Here is a 19,858-nt window from a genome sequence, read left to right on the forward strand (position 1 = left end):
CTTGAATTTATCTCCCACGCTCCACTTAACCTATACTGAAAACCGTGGAAAGAATATCCCCTCCTTTGAAGTACAATTTAAACCCTCGATTAAAATATATAGCACATATATTATCATACATTAATATAAATGTCCATTTTTCAAGTTACAATTTAAACTAAATATTCATTCGTGTTGCGATTTACGGCACTCTCCGTCTTTGAATAGCTATTTTTTTGGCGCCCAATTGAAGTCCGTGACCGTTCTATCTACGGCTGGGCGGTATTATGCTGACTGAAGTTTAGGGAGAAGATTTCTCATTGTCTCAGTCTATTGTACTTGCTCGCGTGGGTGGAACATATCGTGTTTTCGTCCAAAATCGAAATTGTCGAAAATTATCATTCTCCTCTAAGACAAAGGTGAAGAGAGGGGGATGAATAAAGAGGGGGTAAGGGGGGGGCAGCGGACGGAAACAATCTTAAATATTATATTACGAGAAGTGGTAGACTTTATGATGAGGCGCATCCTGCCGAAAAAGACAATTTTCAGCCCAAAAAGTGGCCCGTAACGCTCCCTTGGTGCTGTCCGCGCGAAGAAAGGCCGGAAACGGACGATTGAAACAAAGTACTCGTCTTCGGACGTCATTTTTAAATAAAGAGTTGCGATTATCCGGTCCGAGAATAATTGCGCTTTTCGAGAAACCCTTAAATAGTTGGACGTAACGTGGCATGCCACGGTTTAGATCTGCTATCTTTCAATTAAAATTTTCCGAGTTAGACTTTTTAGTAGTCTGAAATAGTCCACCGTTTTAAAATATATTATTTGGAATTAAAAAGAATTACTGATCGGAAAACTAAAAATTCCAGACACAATTTTTATTGACCTCGCCAGTTACTTATATAGATTTTCACTGTTAAATCTGACCAGTGATTCTATGCCAGTAGTTAAGAACTAAATAAAATATTTTATTTTATTCAACTGTATATAATCACACGATGAAATAAAATAAAATAAAAATTCAAATACTGCAATCTCAAACGGAACGCGTTAGAATTGTAACATACTGGAGTTAGTAAAGTTGACAAAATTTTACGATCTCGCGAACTAAACGGTTTTCAAAAAGAAGTCAATCTTGTTGCAAAATTTGTAAAATTGTTCGTGGCAGTTTTTGACAGGAAATCAAGAGGGCAGCGCCTTTAAAACACATGACAAAATACAATTTAACAGTAATAATATTTGTTGCTTATAAAGGGTTTTGGGTAAAATGAATACTAATTTTATTGTATAAAATGCGGATAAACTTGCTAGTCCATAACATAAACTTAATTTTAATTACCTAAATATTTTAATTTAATATTTGAAAAGCCCTAATTACAACATTAGAATTAACAATCAATAAGATATAACATAAAATAGACCGAGATCCTTATTCGGTGATAAATGCAATGCAGTTTCCGGTGTTTTTCCTTTCGTGGGAGGTGGTGCCTTGAAGGGCGTTGAACGACCTAATGCTATTTAAGCGAGTATGTAGGGTCTAATTAAATCAAAGAAGTCCGTCGTAAATTTGCAATTATTGTCATAATAAATTCGCAGCCGGTGTCATATCAGTCGCGGAAAGCGATATCCTTAACGGATATTCTGGGACATCGGGGTTGATGGTACGGATTGTATTCAAAGACTCTCTTGTGTTCGTGCTTTGGAAGTCATAAATATTTCTAGATATAATTTACGAATTCGTTCAGAAGAAGCGCGCCGCCCTGGTATCGGGTAAATGAAGAATCGTTTCACGTATAAATTATAAAAGAGGTCGCGACCTTTTCAATGAAACCGTTTAACGGTGATTTTACAGCGGAGACACCCTGATTTATAGAATCACAGGGCGCCAACTATCATACTTTAACTTTAGAAATCATAGAACAGTCAATTAAACTCCTTTGAGAAAGTAACGTTTAGAGAGCGTAGATGTTATTGCCTCATCTATAGGGCAGTTCAATTTGATTTGTAGAGGAGACCGCCATATTGTTTGAAGTTTCGTTAAAACTAGCGGATTTTGCATCAAACATGGGAACGATCTGCTACAGGTCTTTGTGTATAAATAGTTAATAGTATAATGGAAAACAAAAACAATGAATACAATGCAACCTAAGATGCATTTTAAATCTTGTTTATTTATTTCGCATTAGAACTAAACCTTGGAATAAATGATAAATTTGAGTTTCTTATTGGCGAAATTATAGTCCTAGAAATAAAAGAATTTCACTTAGAACGTCTACTCTTAAGTCGTATTCACACAAGCCAGCATTTTAGCCAACTTAGGTCAATGATTAAAACATGTTCCCAGAAACGTACGCGAGATTTTGTAAGAAAGCAAATGGCTTTACAAAAATACTAGACATTTAAAATGGCGGGTAATACGAATATTTAAGGTTCTTTTTATTTAATCTAACAGATGAGTACGAAATTTATTAGATTTAAATATTTGTAGCGCAGCTTGATTATAAATACAATTTCTTTTAAAAGGTTGCGTAACGAAAGCGTTAATGAATTCAACAATAATGTTTTAAAAAAAATTTAGCCCTTGCAAATAGTCCTTTATAAAATTTGCGGCCTCTGTCAAGTCGTAACTCGAAGCAAATTATGGAACTTTGTTAGGTATATTCCCGTTGCATAGAATCCTATTGGGTCGAATTCCCAATGTATCGAATCAAAAAATATACTTTCCCAATTGATCGAATTCTAATTTTGTAATCCCATTGGGTCGAATCCCATTTATTCGAAAAAGTTGATTGAATGAACAATTAACTTTAAATTCGATATAATACAAAGGTCAATAAAGAAAGCAATAGAAAATTGAAATCTGTTTATTTCGTTAGGTTAGGTTTCATGCTTTCACGTGTGAGCAAACAAAATGTCGGTCGAATGGGACAGGCGGTCGAATGGGACAAAAGCACTTTGTTGTTCTTCGATTTAACAATTAAAGTTGGACAATATTGAGTGTGAATCTCTAGACATTGGTCGTCTCGCCTCTTATGTAAGGTCACTGTTTTTTTTGCAAGAGTAAGTTATTCCTTGAAATTGTGAGTGAATTATCTGTTGCGCAATCGCGTAAGGTCAATCAGTACACCTGACAAATTGAAGTCACGTGGGCGCGGAACGGTTTCGTCCAATGGGAACGTTCCATGTTAATTGAGTCTTCAAAGTGGAGCCAGTAAATCTTACAGTAACTAACACGAGCGGACGAAATTTTAAGATTCGGGGCTGAGTCCCGAATAAATCAACGTTCGGATTTGTTTCGCGGAATTTCAACAAGAGGTCCCCATCACGAACGCATACCTTGAACCCCGCGTTCAATTACCAATTTAAAACCGCCAGTTAAATTTTAAAATTTTAAACGCGTGAAACTGCACTTATTTGGTATTGTTTTGGGAAAAGCAAAAAATTCCAGCAATTAATTAGTCGAGGCTATTGATTTTTTTTTAAGATTTTATGAAAAAAAATTAAAATGCTTTTCTTTTACTTAAATTTTGTTTTTTAATTGTTCTTGGAAAATGTTTTGATAATTTACATCTATTGTTAAAGTAAACGTAAAAACTAATTTAATCTGAAAAAAATAAAATTAGCACTTTGTAATTATTTTACTTTGTCTGCTCGTTGCAAAAGCAACCATTTTTTAATATTTTAATAAATAAATAAATACATAGAAGTATAATGGTGATTTAAATCAATGATTTGTTTAAAAACATTATTCGACTTAAATCGTGATTTAAAGCGTGGAATTAGTTTCCCAAAAGCTAGCGAACGCATAAACCGTGCATTAAGTCGCTTCCTTTTTTCTAAGCGTCGATCCCAGAAAGTATTCTTCTCTCGGGTGGTTTTTCTTGAAAAGGTGCTAACAAGAACCACGAAACAATCGCGGGACTGCGGTGCCCGTTTTGGAGGTTAGTTGTGGCTGATTGACGGAAAATAGCAGCCGATATAAATTATTCAGCGCATTCTTGTCAAACCTTTATTAAGACGTATAATTCATGGCGGGCATAGAGAGTCTGCTGGTTCTGTGACGATACTGTCTGCCCATTTTATTTTGTTGCCTCCTTTATCACGGTCACCACTTCACACCCGAGGCTAACGCCAAAATAGATCAAAAAACGTTTTGCGGTGTTCTTGAACAAATTTACAATTTCTATTTTCTAAATGTAGATTGCCTTAAATTGTAAGCTTTGTTTTTAGTTTCAACCGAATGACCTTGGTAAAGGAGGGAAATTAGCTCACGTTTGCGAGATATATTTTGTCAACTTTCTGGAGATTTTTAATTTATGTTGCGCTATTACTATGTATAAGTAATAAGGAAGTGGTAACTCTGATTGAGAGCGATGGAAAATTAAAATAAAGAAAAGTTAACTATTAATTTCAATGACAGTTAATACGTTACCCGTTTTTCCAATGAATTTGATGCTTGAACGTGATAAAATTGCGGATTATCTTTCGTAAAAAAATTGCATTTGATTGTATTTTTTTCTCTCTCTAATCTTCGTATATCGTATTTTTTTTGGTTATGTCCGGGTAATTATCTTTGTTGTTCGAATTAGTACCAGTTTAAGTTGACGCTGATAAAATCGTATTTAAAATTATTTCCCTAAAACCCCAATATTTATACTAGCGTTTTTAAGTTCCGATTCATTCGTTATTTCTAAATTTTTAAATTTTCGATAAGCCTTTGCTGAAACGAAAACCAAGCGGTTGCTGCGGCAACTACGAACATATTTTACAAATCACTGAATGTTTATATATTTTATAAAGGAAAAATTAAAAGAAGCATTCTTAAGTTTCTTTCTTACACTTTTTAGGTTTTCCAATTACATAAAATTTTAAATAAACTCAATTGACCCCAAAAGGTAGTTTTCAAGGTTAGTCGGTAAACCGTTAAGGTAATTCTAACTCAAAACGGCTAGTTAAGTCTATGCCACTTACGTAGGTAACCTATGTCCTATATGCCTACCTATTTCTCGAAAGTTCAAGGATGGCTAATTTACAGAGTTAAAATGACTAACGCATTTGAACTCTCGGTGTCATCGTAAATGCGTCTTCTACAGCTTCCATCATTTCGTCGATGCAAAAACTCCCCGTTAGGCCTAGGCTCCCATAATACAAATTATTTCCTCGTGCCTACTTGCGAAAATCCGCCTTTAACAAACATATTTGACCTGACACAAACTTGGCTAGGTTTATGTAAATCTAGATGTCTAGGTGTATGTTTGAAAGGTGTTGCCGAACGAATTTATGTGTTTTTGTATTATATTCCGATCAACGAAGGAGAGTTTTAGAAAAATGAGGGTGGAATTGTTTCTTTATTTTGATTGGGACGCCAACTTCAGCGAATATTTAATCACTTTTTCTTTCGTTGTTCGGAGAAATATTTCTATACCAGCGTGGTTTTGATTTTCTGATATTTGTTTTATATTAGGAATGAAGCAATTTTTCTAGTGGATATAATTCTTCTAAAGGCTTTTACACGTGCTAACAGTTTTGCCCAACTTTATTGATGAGTATAGTTTTCGATAATTGTTCAAGATTTCGCACCTTAACCTCGTCAGTCTTTAAAAAATGACTGTACAAAATATGTAAATTTATATTAATAAAGGTATTTAATATTATCATTTAGTTTTGTGCAATCAAAAGGATTTCTACGAAACGTATTTGATTTAAATATTTAATATATTATTAACTAAGCCTCGGTCATAAAAACCGGCCTTTCTTCAAAACGTGGCCAGGAAGAGCTTTTGTGTGGCCAACACGCTGTGGAAATATTTTCTACATTCACACGGAACAACTTTGTTGGCGACTCGTGTTGACCAACAATGTTTTGCTCGTGTGAATAGACCTTTAGCTTACGAGTCCACAAAAAGTGAACGTGCATCAAAATTAGTATTAAATTGATTAGTTGGGGCAGTGCGTTAATTTAGACTGTAACTTTTTCGGATTGTTTATTAATGTTCAACAATGAAGCTATTAAATGCGGTCGTCGCGAATTTGAGTAATTCAAAATACTATTTTTAGGCACTCCGTGTTAGAAATGTTGCAATTAAGTTACACGTTATAACAATATATCTTAAAGTTCAGACTGGAACTCACGTACGTAAAACGTTACGGCAATATTTTACGTTTCTGTTTACGTTTCATGTTTTGACACATTCTTCAAGACGTAAATGTTTTCTGCTATTTAAAATTTTACCACAAACGAGAGAGTATTAATAGAGAAAAAAATGGCGTCCAAAAAATACTTGACTGTGGTGTCACTACAATGTGGACTGCTTATTGGCTGACAGTGAACGTAGGATATTTTACAACGGAAAAACTTCAACACTTTTCAGCTCACTTTTCCGTCGAAAATACGCTGTACGTTTACGTTAACGGTTTTACATTTACGGTTCAGTCTCCTTTAGCTGGAAATTTTTGCCGATGCATGTTATAGGCTTTACTTAGCGCTAACGAGGAGACTACCCGAGGTGATAATCGCCGACTAAATTATATTTGATTAATTTTGAAAAAAATCATTTATTACCGCCGACTTGGCGATTAGTTGGTAAATACAACTTTTTATTTATATATTTCGCTTTTCTCCATTTTTACCGATTCTGATTAATTTTTACATATTTTGATCAAATTGACCAAAATTCATCAAAATATCATAAAATTAATTTCATTTGTCAATTTTGATCTATTTTTTAGGTTTTGAAAATTTTCAAGCGCTCAGATTCCCATGTTATTTTCAATGGGAAAATATACATACTGTGTTGTCAAAAACATTTTCGGTTGCCATGGCAAAACTAATGCCCATTGCAACTTTTGCCTTTGTGAAATTTCATGTTACTATAAGGTCTACGTACCCACCTAGTTTCAACAAAATCGGTGATTATCACCTAGGGTAGTCTCCTCGTAAGTTTGTGCGCGGCTCTCTTTGGAAATAAATTATCTAGTAGGTGATTAAAATATGATAGTCGAGGCGGTTTAATTCGGTATGGAAGGTGATTATTATATTTTCGTAATTAATCGACAGCGTAAATGTCGAGTGGCCAATTTAAGCTATCAATCAGTTTGGACGTTTTTAGACTGAGACGTGATAGAGAAGACTGTATTGAAACATAGTTATTTCTATCGCGTCCAATTCTGTATTGGCACAAGTACGCGCGTCGAGATCTCCCAAGCGAATCGATTTCCTGGTCGCGTTCAATTTTCGAAGTCACCCAGAAGTTTTAATGTTTTTGGCGAATGAAGGTATATTATAATAATAACAACGCTGGCGAACGACGTGCTCAGAACTATTTGGTTCGGTCATGCGCCGCGGAGTAAACGCACCGTGAATCCAGAGAATTTTTCGAACTCGATATAAATTAAGAGAGGCACTTTAAGGCGTTCGATGGTACATATGAAATGACGATGGGGTATTCTAAGCAGGGGTTGACGAACGGGCGCGATTCTGAGGCAATGTCAATGCGCTTAAATGCTCACTAGCCCGTTTCCCAGTTCCGCGAAAAATATTTCTGGAAAAAGTGGACATTTTTCCAGTCCGCAGAACTCCTCCCACGATTAAATCATTTATTTTCTGTTATTTCGAGAGATGTAACGGGATTTTGTTTTCGAAACATTGTTCGAGCACGCGCTCTCTATTTAGCATTCATTTAGAATATGATGTCATTTTAAGCTTGACGTAATCCCCAACAATATAGCACTGACGCGGCCATCAAGGATTTGGCTACAATGAAACCAATTAGCGGCGGAAAAGTAGTCTAAATTATCTACGTAGTGGTTTCATAGCATTATCGTAGTTTAGTTTAATACTAAATAATGTGTAAAATTTTATAATTTTAACAGCATAATGATGTAAACGGCAATTGTGTCCTTTAAAAACCAACTTGTTTGCTTGAAAAGCTTAATTAGAAAGTGAAGCTGTTATTTTAGACGAAAATTGGTTTTTAAAGCCACCATTTATTTACAACATATCAACAAAGTGAAATCGAAATTGTTATAGAGAAATTTTCATAAAGCAGATTTGATTTACTAACATTCCTATATTTCTATTTACGAATCGAACTGTACATTCTTTTTTAACAAAACTATAAGGACGCTGTAGAATCAAATATATAGTGGGTCCACTAAATGACATGTCGGTCCTTTTGAAATGAGATCAAGGTTAACAACTGATCATCACACGAAATAAATCTTGAAAATTGAAACTTAAATAGTTTCACACCCTTCATGGGTGTTTCAAACTCCCGTATCAATCTTCGTCGTGTAAGTGACAATTTTAATTTCATCTTAATTTTCTCCCTTTCAAGGTTTAGCGGAGTTAAATTTGTATTCTTAAAACGTAAATTTAACGATTGCAATTCGCTTAGCTCGGGTTTTAATTAGTTCGTTTTCACTGTTGCAAATACAAAGTGAGTGCCCGAAGTTGTCATTTCAAGTCTTTTATCGGCGACATTTAGACGTGATTTTTCAATTTACCTTACCGAACAAACTCCCCGCGAATAGAAGTTATCTATTAAAATAACGCCTAAATTAATCGTGGTAATAAATGTTTTTTACGCGGGTAATAATTAGTTTCTCGATTCAGTCGGGAAATTTTAAACACGACTTGTTGAACAAAATCGAAGCAAATACGACTACCTTAATGAAATAATAATGAAATTGATTGAACCGTTTTAAACTTTTTAATTTTCGCCAATAATTGGTTTCGTGATTTAATAGCCGAAGTTTCATCGAACGACACTTACAATTTGACCCTGACTTGTTAAATTAGAGTCGGTTGGAAATTTCAGACGAGAAAGCTATACGCGAAGGGGCGTTTTTTCGAGAAAATTTCCGAGAATTAGGCGTTAGATTCGTACGTATAGCCTCATTGAAAATTTTCAACATTATTGATTTCATATTTTATTTTTGCTTGGCATTGGAAATCCGTTCTTTTTAATGTTGATCTAGTGGCAATTTGCGGTGCTCGTTCTTCCTCCACCGTCTCAATAAGCCTACTTTTCTCTTTTCGGGGCAGCGATTGATCGCGCCGAGAAAGCGGGAAAGTTTTCCCTTGTTTATACGCGGTAAATCAATTACGCCAGTGGCCAGCCTCCAATTACTCGCAACCATTCAATTTGACGCTTTTCGCCGCGAGAATTTCTCTTTCGGGAGTTCCCCGTTATCACCGTGAAGACTAATTCTGAGCTTTTGCCAAGAGTAAAAAGGTTTTTCTACGTTTGAAAATTCGATTTCGTTATTGTTCGGCGTTAACTTTTGCGAAAGCGAGACCACCTTGTAAGATATAAGTAACAATGTCCAGCGTTTTGAGATGAAATCCCTTCGACGCGTTCATTGACGGAAGTGGCTTTAATTTCAAAACAATTACGCGTTTTCGAATTCGAATACTTTATTTCGCTAAGCGTATATAAAGGCGTCTTACGAATTTTAGACACGCACGAAAAGTTGAAAAAAGGGAGTCATACCGAAATATTATTTAAAAGCAAAAGAAAATAAAATGTCGTGATCAACGCTTTATTATCATTGCGAAAATTGAAGTTTTAAGGTTTACGAAATCATTTGAAAGATTCAGCCATAATTGTATCAAGTTTTTATCCTTCCGTACCTCGTGATAGCATACCTGACCAATCTGAAAAAAGGGGCACAAAATATCAAATATGAAAACCAATAAATAACATTTTACCATTAAAAAATGGTTGAACAAAGAGTAAAAATGGTTAAAATAAGAGGAAAAATGGTTGAACAAAGAGTTAAAATGGTTGAACAAAGAGTAAAAAATGGTTGAACAAAAAGTAAAAATGGTTGAACATAGAGGAAAAATGGTTGAATAAAGAGTAAAAATGGTTGAACAAAGAGCAAAAAATGGTTGAACAAAGAGCAAAAAATGGTTGAACAAAGAGGAAAAATGGTTGAATAAAGAGTAAAAATGGTTGAACAAAGAGTAAAAATGGTTGAACAAAGAGCAAAAATGGTTGAACCAAGAGTAAAATGGTTGAACAAAGAGTAAAAACATTAAGGTTTAGTTTTTCAAAAGAAGTTTCGGTCGTGGCCAATTGCTAATACCACTTATTAGATAGCTTTGTCAAGGAGAATGTGCTACAACGCAGTCTTTATCAGCTTCCTTATTGACACTTTGAACCCTTACGACCATTAAACCACTTCCATCGCCTCCTAGTTTCAGTTTTCTACGCGTTTCTCGTTAATCGCGAATGATTTTACCTCTTTTGGATATCAACGCTTCTGGCTGGTGAAATCTCGCGTGGAAATTATTACGGTGGAGTGTTATTGTCGTTTTCAAAGCGGCGACTCGAATTTCTCTATCCTTGAATGAAACGTACGAGCCTAATTTTATTATTTCCCTGTGAGGGAATCAGTGTAGGAGGTCCCGAACAACAACAGATTGTTCTTGGGTGGTATTACAATTTAATGTTGCGACGCGGCTAATCTGTATCGAGAACATTTGGAAAAAATACGCGCGAATTAATTAGATTTGTGTCTCCAAAACGTTTTGGAGATATTCCAAACTCTTTGGAAGAAAATGATGAAAAGACTACTTCGGTAGTTTGCTTAGTTGAATGTTATTGCTTGGTAATTAACCGCGCGAATTTGGTCGAAATGCATATTTTCGCGTCGAAATTGTCGTGGCTCTAATAGTCGTTAATATTTTAAAATTTAATTAAGAGAATTTATGACAAAAATTTACGTAAACCTTAAGTTTTTAATGAACTCGTTGCGTGATGAAATTAAAAATAAATTTAAATTTTATTCTTTGTTCATTGACACTCTGTTTTAATTAAAATTAAAGAATTAAAAAACTCAACATGGAGGGGTCGGACATTTACCAAAATGCCGTACACTTTGTGGAAATCGCAAAATCTTTTAACTCTCTCTATGGTAAATTAACATTGAAATCCCAAAATCACTTCAAAACCTACTGATAAAATCGCCAAAATCTCTACGAAAGCCCGAAATCCCGTACAAAATAATGGCAAGTGTCCGACCCCTCGCTTAACATAGTGAAGACTCGCTTCTTGTGAGCCACGACTCGAAAACGTGAACGGGGAATTTGTAAAAGCACAGTTTGTACACAAAAAAGCTACGTCTACACTCCTCTAATAATATTGCTAAGAAGAGTTTATGTACGGAAAAACTGTCATATCTCAAGTACTTTCGGCTTTTACAAGACGATTCTTAAGTCTAAGCCCGCGTAGAGCTACGATTCTTTTGGCCTAGGAAATACCTGGAAAAATCCCAACGCGCGCTTTGTATTACGTGTCTTTAACTTCTTTAATATTGTCGATTAAACCACCAACAATAAATTACAATATCTAGCAATACTTTGATGGAAATAATGCGCAATGTTTTAACTCGAGTGAAATATTACAAAACTGTCCACTTCATAAACTACGAGTAGTATAGGTGTTGAAAGAAACGTTGATGTATTTTAAAATTTATTAAAAAATATATTTTATATGTAGATCCGTAAACTTTAAAATTTATGGCCAGTTCTTTTCACAAAGCCAGAATAGAAACGCTCTCTCTTTCTTCGGTGATTGATATTTATTTTGTCACTTATGCGGAATACGCTTCTCGGAATAAGAAGTTTTCTCTACCGGTAGCGTATCAATATCGCGGCTTGGACTACGCTATATTTCGAAATGAAAAAGATGATAAAATTGTTCATCTCTCTGTGAAGATAAAAAGGTGAATAATTTACCTTGAACCTTAAAACCTTTAAAAAAATGCATAATTGACCATGAATATTCCCGAGAGCATTATTCAAAAGTCTCTTTACTCGCTCTTAAAGCGCTCTTGAATATGGAGAAAAAAAATGTGATTTATGCCATCATTTTTTCGCAGTCTCGTAATACGCGAAACTGGCTAGCGTTGGCTCGGGTCATAGAGCCCCACGCGTTACCGAAATAAAAGAATATCGCTATTAAACAGCGAAATTTATGGATGTTGGGTGGTATTTTAACGCCTTTTCCGAGCACGCGTTAAACTGTATCGAGAAGGCTTTGATTTAACGCGACTGATAAATCACCCACTGAAAGTTGTTTTATTTTAACCTTAAATCCGCCAAGGTTTATAGCGAAATTTATAGAGCCGTTTTAGTCTTAAAAACGAATTTTATAATCTCGAGTTTAAATTATTACAGTTAGGTTTATGGATGATTTCCAATAGCGTGACTCTGGGGCTTGCCATTAACCAATAAAATAAAATTCTTGTTCGGAATTAAGAGACGCGGGAAATATCTCCATTTAGGTAAAACGGTTTAATTATCACGTCAAAAAACGCCATTAATAATCTCAAATAGTACTAGTACGTTACGGGATATACGTTTTAAAATTTTACCGAGGGTTGAAATTGAATTTGAATTAATTTTTTGTTCGCGGGGCTTCCGTGGCATTTACACGTAGCGTTATGATATATCGTTTCGACTCTCGAGGTTCGCCAACAACCATTTTTCTCGTTTATATTTAATTCGCGAGAATATTTTTGACAAGCCAAACTAAGGGAAGAGGTGGTGGTATGTTTTACCGAGAAACCCTTATGCAAATTGAAAAAGAGAAGAAAAATGCCGAAGGTAAACGTTTGACTCTTGCTCCGATCTATCATGAAACGTCGAAGAAATTCCCTTAAAACAAGCGAACGCGGAATTATTTTTTTTCTTCGGCGCGCGCGGGTCAGCAAAAATGAAGTCGGACGTATCCGTCAAATTCCCATCTCGCGCACCCCCGTCCTCGGTTCAAGGATGTGTACGCGCGCACCGCGACACCTAACGTCAGGACCCCGCGCGTTACCTACCCTTCATGGGGCGGTGTGCCACGATTTGGGTGTTCCGCGTCTCGATAATTGACAAGATATTCTTCATATTTTGAAAATAGAAACCAAATTATATTTGTTTGTTGGTATTTGCCTAATACCGTGTTGCGTTGGGTCGTAAAAGTTAAATTCTACAAATTTGTTCATTTTTTGTTTCTAAGAATCGGGAACGGGTTTATGGAACCTTTGAGTTGTCTTGGTATGCGGTACTACATAATTGTTTCTTAACTGTTTTATCGAAAAAGCACCGTTGCGGTTAAATAGCTTACACCAAGCACGGAAAAATAAACACTATGAAAACACTTATTTCTAACTCCTTATATTATACTTACGGATTTTAAAGAAAATATTCATGTTTCAACATGACCCCAGAAACATTTAATAACGCTTACTCGTTATCCTCAAAGCGTTTAAATTCTAATGGATATTTACAGAAATTCAAATGGTCGCTTGTTTTGAGGAATAGGTGCCAAGGTTGGGTAATAGGGCTTTCTTAAATATTGCCGATTGAAGGTCAACCCAGAAAGTGCTATTGGTGTTGTATTTTACGTTAGTGCGAGGAATTACGACACCTTCAAATACAATTAGTTTATTTTTCATTGCGAAATTTTCAAAATGGCTACAAATGATTTGCATAGCACCTAGGAGCAACAAACACAGCACCCACACAAGGAGAACGCAACCCGTCAGAAGTCGCGCATTTTCTCGCGTACAATTTCCATTGGTTAGACGCTTTAGCGCCTGCTGCCGTCAGAAGGGGAAAATTCAGAAATTGTCTTTGTACACAACACGGCGTTATAGCGTGTTTAAAGGCTAGCTGCGTTCTCCTTGTGTTTGTTGCTCCTATAGATAACACCAGATGTAACATAATCACTCATAAGTATGCCATAAAAGCATTTTCGTTAATGAAACCTTGTTCATGGGATATGACGTAAATTTCGTTACTAACAACTCCGTGACGAAATATGCGTCATCAACTTTACTGATGGGAAACGGAAGCTAGTGAGAATTCCTCGCGCGTTTCTGGCTTGGCCCATGTCAAGTTTAGCTCGTGCCTCGCGATCAGATGATTTAATTTCCATGGTAACCTTTTCAATAGCGCAAGGATTATAAGCATTTTTGCATTTTTGGTCCGCTCAATGTATGTTCCGCGTGAAACAAGGTCTCATTGAATTTTTTCCAATGGAAATATTATACAGAGTCATACTTATGAGTAATTATGTTACATATGATAACACTAAATGCTTGAATTGAACTGAAAAGGTTAATTTTTACACGTAAATTTGTTTACTACCACTAAAACACGTTGGATCCCGACCAATGTGTATAACGATCAGCCCGGTGCGACTGGTAGATCGCTGGTTGGGCAAAGCACTGGACGCGGTTTTTCCGTTTGGATTTTTGTTGATTCGGCCACATGCCGATATGAAATATGTACCGTCTATTTCTCCTTATTCTTTCAATTTAAGACGGAGAAGAAGAAGAAGGGGACTCCTTTAACCCGGGTGCGCTCACATCGCGTGGTTTCTCGCGCCTCTCCGTGGGTGGTTTTTGGCTCGTTGCGTTCGAATCTTTTGACGAGTGACAGATTGGTTGACTTTAAGGCGCATCCGCGGAAGACGATATTTCATAGGAATATTATTCTTCCCACGCGCGCGCGCACGCTAACCTGCCTGGCAACGCCGCGAACGAAGGATATTATTTATGGGACCGCTTCTTTGTCCTTCATTCGCTTCCCAAAAATTGAAATCGACCATTTTCTTTTGGGCCGACGCTTCGCCACCTTCTAACCGAAATGCGCGAAACGCGAGATGAACGTTCAATGGGTAATCATTAATTTGACGCGAAATATTTTAACTTCACATAGTATTTCAATTCAGAGTCATGACCCCTTTTTTCTTAGTGGAGTTCGTGGTTCAAATCCATAGTGTGTAAGCGTTTATATTGTGAACAGATTTAATGAAATATTTCATTCACTCGACCATTAAAGAAAGAATTGAATAGGCCAAACGAGACACGTTTAACTCTCAAACCAACTTTGACGTTTTTACCATTTTCCAACCTTTAGTTTGGCTTGCGGTCTAAAAATTTTGCATTTATAATACTATATTTTTCCACGATCTGTCGAAGGTAGGGTGTTTTATAGCTTTAGCACCCTGCTTTCTACAGTTCACAGAAAAATAAAGCATTTTAAACCCTAGTCAAAATTACGTTTTGAAAAGCACTTTCATATCTTTCATTCTCGTGAACGTCTATACCGTAGAGAGTCTTTATATTATCATTTTTCTATCGCAACAGATGCATGGAAAAAACATATTTGAGTCATGTTTTGAGTTCTCTTTGGAAAAAATCTGTTTTTTACGACATTCGCTCTTATCAATAGTGAGTTTTCAGAAGTGAATTGCTATTGCCCAGATTTATCGTCGTTTGTGACCTTAACAAAGCCGCTATAAAATCAGTTAATAATTTCTTCGCACTTCCCTCGACAAGTCGATATTTTAAAATTCAATGGCTATTTTATTGAAAGGTTTTGATGATATTCATAGATGGGATTTTTACTTTATTCGTTTTGGTCGGACATAGCATCGTTCTTTTGACTGCTATTGGAAACCGGTTGGCACATCAAGTCGATGTTTTTTACACGTCTGTCGAAGGAAGACACCTAGAAGACGAATATGTGGCCCCCACCATATTTACGTTTGAGCCAGAATCGATGCTTTTTACTAAAGATAACTTTTAAAAAAGGGCCCCTTCTTTTTTTTTAATTCTCACTTTGGGTTAGGGTTTAGGTTTCTCGGGTTCGGTACCATTTGTCCGAATTTAAAATGCTTGAATGATCATTTACCTAAAGTTTTAAATGCAACATAATGTATTACAATTTATCACGAAGAAATAAAATATTTTCTAATATAAAAATAAAATAATTATTAAAACCAAAGCAAACGAGAAATAACCTAACGAAAATTAACAAAACCTTTGCCTTTATAAAACAATTAAAAAAATAATTTTTAAGTGAACAATGAAAATTGAACAAGCAATTGACAAAGCAACAAATCCGAACATATGAAACGAATAGGTAATTAAATCCGAACATATGAAACGAATAGGTAATTAAATTCAAACATATGAATCGAATAGGTATTGAAATTCAAACATATGAAACGAATAGGTATTGAAATTCAAACATATGAAAAGAATAGGTATTGAAATTCAAACATATGAAACGAATATGTTCAAACATTTTCTAAAGTTTAAAGCTCCAAATATCCCTTATTAGTGAAAAATCGAGAGTATGTTGTGGTAGCGTTGTTACTCAGTAAAAACTAAAACCATGGTCAGGATACCAATGAACTCTATTTACGCTTATATTTACTTACAAGGAGACGACCCGAGGTGTTACACACCGATTTTGTTCAAACTCGGGGGATTGGTAGACCTTCATGTAACTTGAAAAATCCTAAAGGGATTTTATTCAATGGGCAACGGGTTTGCCATGGCAACGAAAAATGTTTTTGACAACATAAAATTGAAATTTTCCCATTGAATTTGACCAATTTCCCTGTGAAAAAAATTAAAAAAATTTATCACAATGTGATCAATTTTGATTTTTTTCGTCAACGTTTATAAATTTTTTTTATAATTTTGGTATTTTAATTTTTTTTTCATTTTCGTAAAATGTTTCATAGGGGGGGGGGGGGACCCTTGGAATCGGTCAAAATCCCATGTTATTTTCAATGGGAAATTTTCCATTTTATGTTGTCAAAAACATTTTTCGTTGCCATGGCAAAACCGTTGCCCATTGACTAAAATCCCTTTAGGATTTATTAATTTACATGAAGGTCTACCCGAGGGGTCGGTCATTTGGGAAAATCCCGTACAAAATTTGGAAAAAAATCAACAAATCCAAAATCCAAGAATTTTGCTCCCATAGACTTTGTATGACAAATCCACAATAAAAAATCCTGGATTTTAAAAAAATCCAAAATCCCGTACACAAAACAGGCAAATGTCCGACCCCTCGGGTCTACCAATCCCCCGAGTTTGAACAAAATCGGTGTGTAACACCTCGGGTAGTCTCCTTGATAGTTTTTTGGGTTGAAATTATTTTGAAATAAACAAAGTATTTAGGGTTATGATATCACATCGGGTGTCAATGTAGATGAGATTGAGCCTACGCGATTTCGTTAAACGAATAACGCTTAATCTCGCTTCGAACAACAAATTAATTGTTACGAAAACTAACACTGAGACACATCCTTACGATAAAACGGTACGCCCCCTCTGTTAGTTATAGTTATTTATCAAAGACATCTTCACTTAAAATTGGTCGTAGTTCCGCGTTGCATAGTTTCGGTTTTGACTCGGCTCGCGTAGGACTTATCAATATTTTAATTTTATTACAGCACTGACGCAATTTGAATCACACGTCATATGATGATGATTTGGCGGTTTCCTCACCAGCCTGATATATGGCGGTTTCCGGCCAAAAAGATCCCGCATCAAATCCGATTTATTAGTTCGAGGCAACTTATAAAATAATTAATTTAAAAAAACACACTCAATTCGAATAAAATAATAATTTTTTCGTTTTTTTTTTCTAGAATGTCATCTTTGTTTTACGACTTGCGTCAGCGAGTCTTAAAGAGGCTAGCCGCGTACGTCAGTTTTTATCCTTTTTTTTTTCGTGTGTCTCTTAAAATTATAGGCCCGGACTCCGCTACACTCTTCAACAGGGAAATCGTGACTATTTGGCAACTCCACACGTAAATTTAATGTTCGCGAAGGGGCGGAGTTTCGTGCCATTTTCATTAATTACCATCGTAAAACATGTATGTCATCGTGACATCGAAGTTAGTAACTAGCTAAGAGAAGTGACTTTACTCGTATATAAATTGTAAAGTGAAAGAGTTGCAAATGACGTTCAACATAATTTTTAGCTAACATTTCTGTTAGCAACTCATCATAAATAAGCCCAGCGAATTATCTATCAAAATACATGTAGTTTCATTAAATTTTAATTCATTTACATAAAGGGTGTTCCCTTGGCTTAATGCATCCGCCCCAAAATGCTTTAGTGAGTCGGTTAGGTGCAAAACGAGGCTGAAATGACAAAACCAAAATTTTGAAAGAATGGTTTTAAGAATCAATTGAACAAAATAGTTATATCAGCTAGGCTAGGCTATTACCCGAGGCACCACCTTAGGCGCAAGTCATCGATCGACTTCGTATAGTTGGCAACAGTCGTGGTTTATCCTCAATACGAAACGTTTCATTAGAGTTTTCGATATAATTATTTCATTTAATAGAATGGTTTTGCGCGAAAAAGTATTTATTATGATACATTTTTCCTATACTAAATACAACTGGAGAAAATTTTATAAAAACGTACATTTGTACGGTTCATTGTTAATCATTATTTGATAGATAGTCATTGGCGTGTACCTTGACCAGAATTTGCTAGTCCTATATTTTCTGATAGCATTAGTAGTTCATTGAAAAATTGAGTAGCCGTTGAGTAAAACCTCGTCGTTTGAGGAAAATCGTAGCTACACGCGAGCGTAATTGTTAAAGGCATTTTCAAGGCTGTATTAATTACGAAGAAAGATTAAAGTATCGCTAAAGTCAATTATAAGACCATTCATCTTAGCGACATATCGAACTAATTGCTTAATTTGTCAAGAATCGATTCTCGCGAACACCAAAACTGTCAAGCCCCAATTAAGTGTCGTTTTGAAGACTGGACACGGTCATATATAATAAAAGTTTTTGAATTTAAATATTTTCACGCTTATAATCGTTAATTCTGGCGAACACTTCCTCCATCAATTTGATCCTAAGGCGCCTTTCGATTAATGGAAATTAATTAAAGGAAATTCGAATTTTAGCCTATAAAATGATATCACGTCTAAATGTCGTTACGTAATAGCTTATAGTTCACGTCATATCTGATAATGAGGTTTCAATATATGGCATGAACGGGAACGCCTAAGGCCAGGCGCTCACTGCTCTTCGTAACGTCTCCGTCCTACCTTTCACAAGCCTTAGCTTCGTAACGGAGACAATGCCTTGTGGAAGGCAAGACGGATACGAAACGGAGAGCCAGTGGGCGCCTAGCCTATGGCTCAACAGTAGTTCGCCGACGTTTCCTCAGACGTAAGACTTCTACGAAACTTTGCTTAACCTCTCGATTTATACTTAAGTACAGATTGACTTTCAAATAGAAATTATAATTTTTAAATCAAATCTGGGTACCACGATAACTGTCGTAGGTTTGTCGTAGTGGTATAGCGGTTAGCACTTTCACCATAAAGAGGAGACGGGTTCGATCCCAACTTATGGTCTTGTTGCAAAACTAGAGTAGAGTATGCAAGTTCTCTCCTCACTAGTTATAGAGGTTTTTCCCCTAGTTCTTCGGTTTCCCTTTTCCATATAAACTTGTTGAAGTTAACGGTAATAGTGAGTGCAGGCTCGCGTGGCACGAAGAGTTTCCACCACCCTCCTACGCACGTAAGCCGGTCTCCTGATTTAAAGGCATTAAAAGTTGCTAGATGATTCGGGACTATAGTGGTACCTTGGACATTAGCTTAGCTGATTATTATACAAAAGATACGTAATTTTTCAACATAGTTTCTGAATAATACGTTTGAAATTTTGTCTCAATCGGTGCATTTCGAGTGAAGTTTTGGTGTAAATGCTATAGAATTAATGAATATCATAGCAATAATGCCGAAAGTTTAATCTAAGGTTTTAGCCTTGGAGTTTCATCGCGGATTCAAATAAATTCTAGTTACTAAAATTAAAATATCAACTTTTTTTTGGTAACGATGACTATCGATAGTGGTCATGTCCTTGACAGCGTGGCGTCGAAATCGGACACGCTAGATCTGTCGCCAACTCGACAAAGACGCGATTTTTAACATATTGAAAAAGCTCGCAAACAGTCGCGAGTAAGTACACGGTTATTATTCCTTCAAAGTAAAGCTGTCGCTTTTTATAAAGACATCGAAACGGAAAGTAGTTGTTGTCG

The sequence above is a fragment of the Leiobunum rupestre genome, chromosome 4, assembly GCF_980474605.1.
Source record: "Leiobunum rupestre chromosome 4, qqLeiRupe1.1.hap1, whole genome shotgun sequence".
Classification (NCBI taxonomy): Eukaryota; Metazoa; Arthropoda; class Arachnida; order Opiliones; family Sclerosomatidae; genus Leiobunum; species Leiobunum rupestre.